Below are 10,405 nucleotides of genomic sequence, written 5' to 3'. Positions count from 1 at the left end.
CAATGAGGCGTATCCCCTGCTCAGTCTGGCCTACATCACTGGTCTCATCGTGAAGATCCGGCCGAAGAAGATAACCCCCAAGTAAGTGTATGAGGATACGATCTCAACTGGTGACCCACCCATTCCAAATCATGGGATAAACAAAAAGCCTGCAGTGCATCCAGGTGTCACTGGAGCCCCTCGGGTGTGGACGACAAGAGTGCCACATCATCTGCATAAAGAAGAATCCTGATGATGATCTTGACAAGTGAGCAACCGGTCCCTCCGAACGTCCCCATGAAAGTCTCAAGCTCATCGATGTAGAGGCCAAACAGGGTCGGTGATAAGGGACAACCCTATTTGACCCCTATGGTACTCAGGATCTCATCTGTCCAACCTGCGCCTGTATGAACTCGTTGGCCTGAGACTCTCTCATACAGTGCCATGACTGCCCAGATGATCTCCTGATCAAATCCTAGTGTCTGTAGGCGTGTGATAAGACGAGCTCGAGGTACTGTGTCAAAGGCTTTGTGGAAATCCACAAAGCAACAATATACCTCTCCTTCTGTGATCTAGCCTCCTCAATGACACTCCTAAGTGTGAGTATGTGATCCATAGTCCCATTGTCTCGCCTGAAACCGGACCCTCTGCTCTGAGCCCTCTCATCTCTGTGAACAGGCTGACCGATGCATCCAATACAGCTGCATAGATCTTGGACATTAGATGTCCAATCATGATAGTCCTGTAGTTACTCGGGTCCATGGGATCCCCTACCTTGTGGATGGGGGTGACAGTGTTGAGTGTCCAAGTGCGGGGGAAGCCAAGGCAAACAGCGTCATTGAATAGCTTTGCTAGGATCTGGGCTAACGTGTCAATCCCATATGCAATAAACTCAGTGCATAGCCCCTCGTGATCCTTAGCTCTCGACCATTGTGCAGTTTCAATGTCGCGTCCTGACTCCCCCTCTAATGAACAACGTCGTGCAAGTGGTGGGACGAGGTGTATGTATGAGGTCTGGAGTGGTGGGCTCGTGTGGGACATCATATAGATGGTGTGCATATGTGTGCCAGACTCTCGTGTCGGTGAGGGGTGATGGGGACCTATGCTCAAGGAATCTCTGCCAAAAATCCTTAGAGTTGTTGCTGTACAAGATGTGCAGCAGCTCCTCCTCATTTTGACGAAGAAAAGCCTGCTTCTTCTGACATACGAGATGTCGGTACTTGCATACCGTGTCTGGTGTGTTCGGGAGGTGACATCTAGTTTCAAGTCGAAGCTGTCGGTGATAAGCCTTGCACTCCGTATTGTACCAATTGTTACAGGGTACAGAACCAAGAGGTGGTGGTCTAGTGGACCGTGTGGTGTGGGAAAAGATTTGGCGGGCAGCCTCGTGGAGTGTGCGACTAATCAGGGTAGCACAGTCCTCTATGAGTGGTATGTGATTGATGTAGGTTAGGAGTCTATTTAGGCGTCTAGAGTAGGCCGGCAAGAGGCTATGATCAAAGTGTATGTCATGGTAGGTGTCGTGCTTCCTATGTGGTGTGTGTGGTGTGGCTAAGCATGGAGTGGCGATAGTGAAGAATAGGTATGTGTGATTGGCTCCTGGAGAGAGTGGTGCTACGGTGAAGTCGGTGATACATGAAGTGAAGGTAGGGGATCCCATGATGTAATCTACTACACTAGTGCCCCCCCCGTGTGGGAAGCAAGTAAAACCACCTGAGGAGGGCCATAGGTCGAGCCCGTTGTAGATGATGAGATCATGCATCCTGCCCAAATCAAGGAGCGCGTGTCCATATGGTGTAATAGGCTCGTGTCGGTCCCCGATGAGGTCCTAGTCATACCCGCTCCATCTAGGTCCATGTCTAGAAGCATGATAGAGTCGTCTCGGAAGTGCAAGTGTGGTGCCTGTCGCGTACTCATCCTGGCGTTGAAGTCCCCAACAAGGAGAACTTCCCCGTGGGCCGAAAGGTCTAGGATATCCTGATGTAAGGGTGCATATGGACATGTCTCACCCTCTTCTTGTGCCACTCTGGCGAAGTGGGATGTGTGGCGGGAAGTAGCATATTGCTATGAAAAGGTCACGGGTGTCTGTGCGTCAGATCCGGATCCACATGAATCAGGAGTGTGCGTCCTTCCTCTCAATGGAGATGGCTCCAGTGAGGGAAGACCTGTACAATACTACGACCCCACCTGATCCTCGGACTCCTCATGTATCCCTTGTCTCATCCCTGAAGGCCGACTCCCATGTGTAGCCACTGACTATCGGTAGTGGACGCTCTGGGCTCTAGTGTGTCTCCGTGTAAAAGACTATGTCTCGTCCTGTATAAGACTCCGAGAAGTTTCTTGGGTCTGACCATAAGGTGCCATTATAGTTCCAAATGGTGCAGTCTAGGATCTTGAAAACCTGAGTCTCATAGGCCCCATGCCCCTAGGGGGTACAGGTGGGAGCCCGATGGGTGCCAGTCAACAACCTACCATCTCAAACCACGGCCCATTTCCCCTCCTTGCGGGCAACATCCCATTGCTACAGAAGAACTCGTCGCTCCTCAATCTGTAGTGGTGTCAAGTCCTCGTCCATGGATAGGGGGGATGCTCTCGTAGAGAGGCTCGGCGTCGGAGTGTCGCTAGACGAGCATGTGAATCTTTGAAGCGAATGACTAGGGGCTGCTCTCAGTTGGGATCTCTCCCAACACGTCATGCTCCCTCTATGCCATGGTCGAGGACCCCCATGGTGGTGGTCACAAAGGTAATCGCCTCCTCCATGGGCATCGTGGTGGTGCTGGTGCTGTCTCGCGTGATCCCTCGTATCCAGATGTTGAGGGCCTTTGAAGCCCTCTACTGCTGTTCCTGTATGGCAGCTGAAACGGTTGCCTTTGCGGGCTCCTGTTTGCCACGTCCACCCATCTAGTCGTCTCTGCTATAGCCGACTGTATCGTGGCTATCTGTGCCTGCATCTCTGTCACTGGGGTCCCTCCATGCGGTGCTCTGAGGGTCCCGAGCTCCTCTCGAAGCTATGTGATGTCGTGTCTGAGTCCTTGGATAAGGGTGCCCTGCTCATGTATAACGCGGACCTGCTCTTGGGTGTATCGGGCCTACTCCTGGGTATAATGTGTCAGCTCTGCCTGACGGGCCCGGATGCTGTGTATCTCAGCCAATAGGGAGTCCCAAGCATCTAGCAGGGGCCTAAGATGTCCTGATCCAGGTGGGAATTGGATCTCGAGAGGGGTCGGAATGAAGGTGGGCTGCTGAGGTTGTACTGAGGGTGGGGACAATATGATCTGGGCGAGGGAGTGATATGTAGGAGTAGCGAGGTCGGACAAGGTGATGAAGGATGGCTGACTGAGAGGTAGAGGTGATACGAAGGGAAAGTATTGTGGAGCCGTGGCTGATGGGGCCAGTGGTGAGGCTACTGGAGAGGAGACCTGTGATGATGATGCAAGAGAGGGGGAGGAGAGAGGTGGCGTAGATGATAAGGCGGATGATGGTGGTGAAATAGTGGTGGTAACCATAGAGGTCGAGGATGTGTTGAGCAGGATGCTTTGGGTGGGCCCCTTTCTTCTGAGCCATGGTGCTGTCCACTGTCAAACCGCTCTGGTTGCTGTGTTTGTTAAAGTCCTCTAGATTGAGTTGCTTTTGTGTTTTCGCCTTGTCACCATTCCCCTCCCCATCTCCACGCATATGCAGATTTGGATCGAGGGGTCTCCTGCCTAGTCTCCTGTCCTCATCCCCCTATTCCTTTCATTATGGGGGCAAAGAAGGGACTACAGGAGGTCGAAGCTGCTTTTTTTTTTTCGGGGGGGGGGGGGGGGGGGGGGGGGAGTGGGGGTAGCAAGGGGTTAGCCGAGGGGGTAGCGGGGGGGTTAGCCGAGGGAGTAGCGGGGGGTAGAGAGGGGTAGCTGGGGGGGGTAAGCGAGGTAGCGGGGGGGTAGCGAGGTAGCGGGGGGTTAGCGAGGTAGCGGGGGGGTAGCGAGGTAGCGGGGGGGTTAGTGAGAAGGGTAGCAGGGGGTGGCGAGGTAGCATGGGGGTCAGCGAAGGGGGTAGCGGAGGGGGTTAGCAAGGGGGTAGCGAGGGGGTAGTAGGGGTAGCGGAGGGGGTAGCGAGGGGGTTAGCAGAGGTAGCGAGGTGGTACGGAGGGGTTGGCAGAGGGGGTAGCACAGGGAGAGGTTGAGCAGAGGGGAGGTTGAGCAGAGAGGCGGGGCAGGGGGTGGCGAGGTAGCGTGGGGAGTAGCGAGAGGGGGTAGCGCAAGGAGAGAGCAGGGGGTAGCGCGAGAGGAAGGGGGAGGAGACAAAAGACTAAATAGATGTTCATGATATGTAACGATCAGTAGCATTGACAACTAGTTGCAGTCACCATTATACGTTATACTTGTTAGCACTCCCTTGCTACGAGAGTGTTTTTAGCAAATTTTTGAAGTCAGAAGTGTAAATTTCCATTTCTTTGTGTGTTTCCTTTGACCTTTCTTTCTAATTACTTTGAGAACGGTTTTCAGCCTCTCTCTCTCTCTCTCTCTCTCTCTCTCTCTCTCTCTCTCTCTCTACAAGAGCGCTTAAAGCAAATTTCAAAAGTCACAAAGTGTAAATTTCATTTTGTTTTTGTTTTCCTTTGACCTTTCATTCTAATTGCTTTGAGAACGGTTATTTTAAGCGTCTCTCTCTCTCTCTCTATCTATCTATCTCTCTCTTTCTCTTTGTGAGCTTTTTGTGAAGCCCAGCTTCTACAAGGGCAAGTGCTTGTGGATTTCACATCAAGGCTACATTGACCCATCAAGATATACACGGATCCACTTCCCTAGTCCTTTAGGATCTCTCTCTCTCTCTCTCTCTCTTTTTGTGAGCTTTTTGTGAAGCCGAGCTTCTACAAGGGCAAAAGCTTGTGGATTTCATATCAAGGCTACATTGACCCACTAGGATATACATGGATCCATTTCCTTAGTCCTTAAGGATAATGATCGGACAATTTTGTGTCTCATCGCATTGACTACACATTAGAGTGGGCCAGTAGAGGCCATATCTAGTGAGGGTCGCATTCGTACTCTATGTGATTGGTAAGAGATCGAGTCGGACGAGTACGTCACTTCCAAATGCCCGGAGTATTATTAGATCTAATGTCATTACTAGTGTCTCTTCAGGGATGGTTTCACACTCTCCAATTTCTTATTGTACCTAGATCAAAGATGTTTGGCAAGTTTCATTCAAGAGTCCGAGTGACGCAAAGAGCATCTGCTTAGGACACATAGGCGAGATCAAGGTGTGCACCTAGACTCCACTCAAACCATGATCACTTAGTTTTTCCAGCCATACATTATGGACGAGCAGGCCCCTAGGAGATGGCGGAGCTAAGGTCCATAGCAAGAGATGTGATAGACTCGCTAGCGGGTTGATACACAGATCAAGCTTGTGGACCTTCCCTCATTGGCCAGATCGGAGACATGATTGATGGGGGTGACAGTGGCACTTGTCCAACATAGAACCATAGCTAGGAGACCATATCCGACCACACATATTGATCGTCACCAGCACTCTATCACAAGTTTTATGCCACCGTAGCCTCATACATCGCTGGAATCCCCCTTGGGCTTGACCCTTTTAACACTTGGCAAAGGATCATGTAGTGATGCCACACCACACTTTTCTCCCTCTCCATGGACTCAACCATTTTTATGTACTAGTGTTCTATTATTATGTTGTATTTGTCTTGGGTGTTGATGCCTGCTTAGAAGCTCCACCCACTCACCTCATTGTATTGGGTTCTTTTAGCCTCTTAGACCTTGCAATCTTTCAAAGACTTTCAATAACTTCTCTCTTTCTCTCTCTCTCTCTCTCTCTCTCTCTCTCTCTCTCTCTCTCAATCACGAAATTCCAATAAGCCATGAGGCGGTGTCCACAAGCATTCGAGGAGCATAACTTAGATCTCTTCTAGCAAAATTGTTAAGGGGTTGATGTCGTTTCTTTGTAAATTAGTTGATTCCTTGAAGATTATCAACATCAATAACTCCAAATTTTGATGGATAGAATTCAATATCAATCTGTTTGCATTGCAAACATGAAAGTCGTATGTACATGCCGAATATGCATCATCAATGGACAAGAATTTCGGACACTAGTGTTCTTATAACAAAATCAAACAAGCAGGAGCACATGATTTCTCAATATCCAAAACAAATAGCTCTAGGTTGTATATACAAAGGGCTCATTAGTTAACGAGGGCAGTAATTACTAATGACTGGATGATAATACAAATGAGAAATAGAGCAATTGCATACCAATGCAAAGTAAAAGATGATTTCTTCTTGTTGCTTTAGGTCATTGCATATGCTTTATCTTATCATATGTTATATGTCAAGGAGGGATGGAAGACACTACAAGTCATGGGAAGAAGTATTACTGCTTCAAGATTTCACTGTGTACACAAGTGGAAGCTTTTTACCTTACCTCGTTCTAGAAAAAGCTGAAACATTCCAAGGATGCAGAAACAACACATAGATTTATGTGATATTTGCAGCAGTGATCTTCAGATTGCAAAGTAATTGCACATAATATTGTATAGCTAATGTTGTTATACTTGGTAGCTTTCCCATACCACAAGTGTGCTTTTAGCAAAAACTTGGAAGTTGCCTAGTGTGATTTTCCATGTGTTTTGGTGTTCCTTTTAACCATTGTTTGTAATTGCTTTGAGAACGATTGTTTTAATCTACCCTCCCTCTCTCTCTCTCTCTCTCTCTCTCTCTCTCTCTCTCTCTCTCTCTCATCCTTGTCTTTCTCAATTATTGCTCCCAACAAACCTCACAGCATTGCCTTCAAGTGTTCAAGGAGCATGTGAGTAGATTTCTACCTGTCGTAACTTTGTAAAGCGATCAATCGCTAAGGATAATGGACATGCCCAAGGGAGTGATCCCCTAAGAAGTTCAAAGCACATTTTAACCTAGATGGGGGGTTAGTACTACTGGTAAAGATTGTGAAGGCTGGCTTGTAGAGTGTTTTCCCTCTCTTGGGAGGCTTACAATCTTGAAATGTGGGACAATATGATACAAGCAAGCCATTTGGTAAGTTTTGGGGAATCAGGGTATTCTAAAATAAATGCTAGTATCTTATTACAAGGGCTTCTTCTAGATTGGTTCCAATGTTATGTCATGCTATTCTATTTACTTTGAATACTATAATCTTGAAAATTAATTACATAACATTTGTCTTGTCAAGTGTGGTTAAGGACATTTTTAAAGCTCATAAAGCCTAGTAATTTCAATTGCCAAGTCAACTCTTATGCTTGCACATTCACGTATGCATACTGCAAGCTCTGTGAACCATGGTATCACTAACACTGTCAGTGAAACAACAAGATCTACTCTGATTATGTCCACCAAATCTCCAAAAAATGCTTGACCACGATCCTAGCACAGTTGTTCAACCATACCGTATGCCATGGCTTCCCACCTATCTGGAGCACCACCACCATTGTGCTGATACACAAGGCAGGTGATCCCATGGACGCTGGGAACTACACACTCTTATGATTGGCCACACTTTGGCTAAGATATATGGGTCAATACTAGAGAGGGAGATCAACAGCCACACAGAGGGTCACGGGCAACGGGCACTTGGCTAGGCAGGTTTTCATTGACAACACTCCACCTTGGACCACATTTTCACCTTGAGGGCTATTATTAAGAAGACGAAGTCAAGGCATTAGAAGGTCTACACTTGCTTCGTAGACTTTCGTAAGGCATTTGATACTATCCCCCACTCTCGCCTGATCAGGAGGTTATAAGAGTTGTAGCTCCCAGAGATCATGATTTAGGGGGATCATGAGCCTGTAGGAGTCCGTCAGAGGAAGGGTACGTGCCCCAAGAGGCCTATCAAACTAGCTTGAGAGCACTATCGATGTAAAACAAGGCTGCTCCTATTAGTGACTCTTTTCAAGCTCTATATTGATGAGATCACTTCTTTTGGCGATCGCCTAGGTGGAGAGGGTTCGCTTCTCGCTGACCTGATGGTGCAAATATTGCTATACGCCGACTACATAGTCCTCGTATCATCCTCAACAGAGGGACTGTAGAAACATCTAGAGGCTCTGGAGATGTTGTGTAGAGAGAGAGACTTGATAGTTGACCTCGGGAAAACCAAGGTTATGATCTTCAATACCTCACGAGCAGTGTCCCATCGCCATAGCTTCACGTACCGTGACAAGCCTATGGAGATAGTGCAGTCTTACACATTTAAAAATAGTGTTCATCAGACCGAGTTTCACGATGATCCATGCGAGTATGACACGATGCACACGACAGGGTGCCTTGGCCTGCCAACTAGAGAGGCGATGCTTCCATGCACACTTCCAAGACCCTCGGACGAAGGGTTGGCTTTTTGATACACTAGTGAGACCAACCACCATGTATGCAGCACCTTTCTGGGGGAGTGATATTTCAGTGACAGATTTGAGAGGCTACAAGTGACTATGGGATCCATGATAATTCGGAGTAAACCCTCAATCCCCCACCAAATTATACAAGTAGAGTTCACCATGACTCCTCTCCAAGTTGATGCCATCTTTCAAACAGAGGCGTTTTTCCACAAAGTCTTGGCCTTATCCTAGTGGAGATTACCGAGGTTAGCATTAGAGTCCTCCAAACGAATCGCAGAGAGTGATGTTGATACAGCATGGTATGCACGAATATCCACGTGGTTTGGTAGTCATGGCATTCAGATGGACATACTTCTTCCCTTTTAGTACAATTCGGATGCACCACCCAAGATGAGATCAACCGTATCATTCAGTTGGACCTCCTCTAGCTCCATACATCTAGGGCTTAGGGGGGAGAGGAGTTCTCCACCAAGATCTAATTCTACTATGACCACTTTCTGAGGGTCTCAGAGCACGGTCATGTCATCAAACCTTAATATCTCGAGGACAAGAGAGTCTCACATGCACTGAGGGTCGCCATCAGTCAATAGTGAGTCTCATCACATCACCTGCAAATTGATTTCTGCTCTGCCACGTAGCATTTCAGCAGATCCAAAACTACTGAATTTACCACTTCACTCTGACAATCTATCTGGGGATCCAGATAGCAGAGGACTTGCACACTATGCCAGATGGAGGAGATCAAGATAGAGGAGCATTTTCTGTGTGTCTGCCTAGTCTATTATGAGATCCGAGGAAATTGAGGTCCCGCCTATTGCTCAAGGGACCATTAGAGTCGAGGTGTCACCCTCAACATGGCTCATCGGATAGACACCACGAAGAGCACGACCTCAAGAGACGACCCGCCAAAAGGAGACGAGATATCTTTGGAGAGGTGCCATGGCAGAAGGATCATACATGACACTCTTTGGACCGCTCAAGGTTTCCGTGTTTTTGTGTGTTTCAAGTACTACTTAGTATAGCATTCAGCAATGGCTTTAGCCAGCCCTTTGTCTCAACTCATTGTGGCCGGTGTGAGTTAATTTTTTGGTTGTACTTCGTCCATAGGCCTGCCAGACCTCCCGAAGACGTTAATACATCTCTCTCTCTCCGCCAGACCTCCCGAAGACCTCTCAAAGACGTTAATTCCTCGTCCCTCCTGCCCCTTCTTTGCTTTGAAGTCTGCCCCTCTTACATGGACCCATCATTCCACAAATCCAAGCTGTTCTAGCAAGCACAAAAATGCCAAATCCATTCAAAAAGCGCAGGCTTTCTCCCAAGCAATAGCGCTCAAGAAAAGAATGCTCACAAATACTACAGAGTTAAGCAGTATGTCCACCACATACTCATAGAGTTGATGTGCTGCTATCAATCCCATCTGCTAGACTTGTTTGAACCTCAGGCTCAAATCCCAGAAACAAAAAGATTTCAGAAGAAAACTTGGAACAAGAGACATATGCCTCCCTGAATTACCTATGTAATCCTACAAAATGTTGGAAAGGCAGAAGACTTTCTTTGGTGGTGACTGCAAGATGGTCAAGGACCAGTCAGACCGTTGTGAGACATGTTCATATTGAGGATAAGGAATCTTGGGAAAGTATACTACCTGATAAATTTTGTAAGACAGCCTTGCACGCTATGACTTGTATGCTGGCTGAGACCTGTTTAACATCTAGACAAACCTTGCGATAAACAATAAACAATTCTTCTCTGCCTAGTTTTTATTGATCTGCTGCCTTTTCGTAGCTGATATCCAAGTTGCTACATTTAGCATATGTCCCACAGGTTTTGGCAATGGCTTATTTCAAAAGGCCAGATCTATCTGTCACAATTGACATGCGCACCGATCACTTTCTGATGAGCATATTACAGCTGGTACAAGATGACTAACCTGATTTCCTCTCAGTTCAATCTTGAGAAGTTATAACCATAAACAGTAGCTTGTTACTCAATAGGAATTGGTATATTATTCCCAACTAACCTAAGTCTGTTTCTTTTGTCTTCTAAGGTTTCAAGTGTGAAATTGAAATGTGT

Source organism: Dipteris shenzhenensis, chromosome 30 (assembly GCF_047967505.1).
Source record: "Dipteris shenzhenensis isolate YYH24624 ecotype China chromosome 30, Dip_SZ_1.0, whole genome shotgun sequence".
NCBI classification, from domain to species: Eukaryota; Viridiplantae; Streptophyta; class Polypodiopsida; order Gleicheniales; family Dipteridaceae; genus Dipteris; species Dipteris shenzhenensis.
This window is presented reverse-complemented; position numbering follows the sequence as displayed.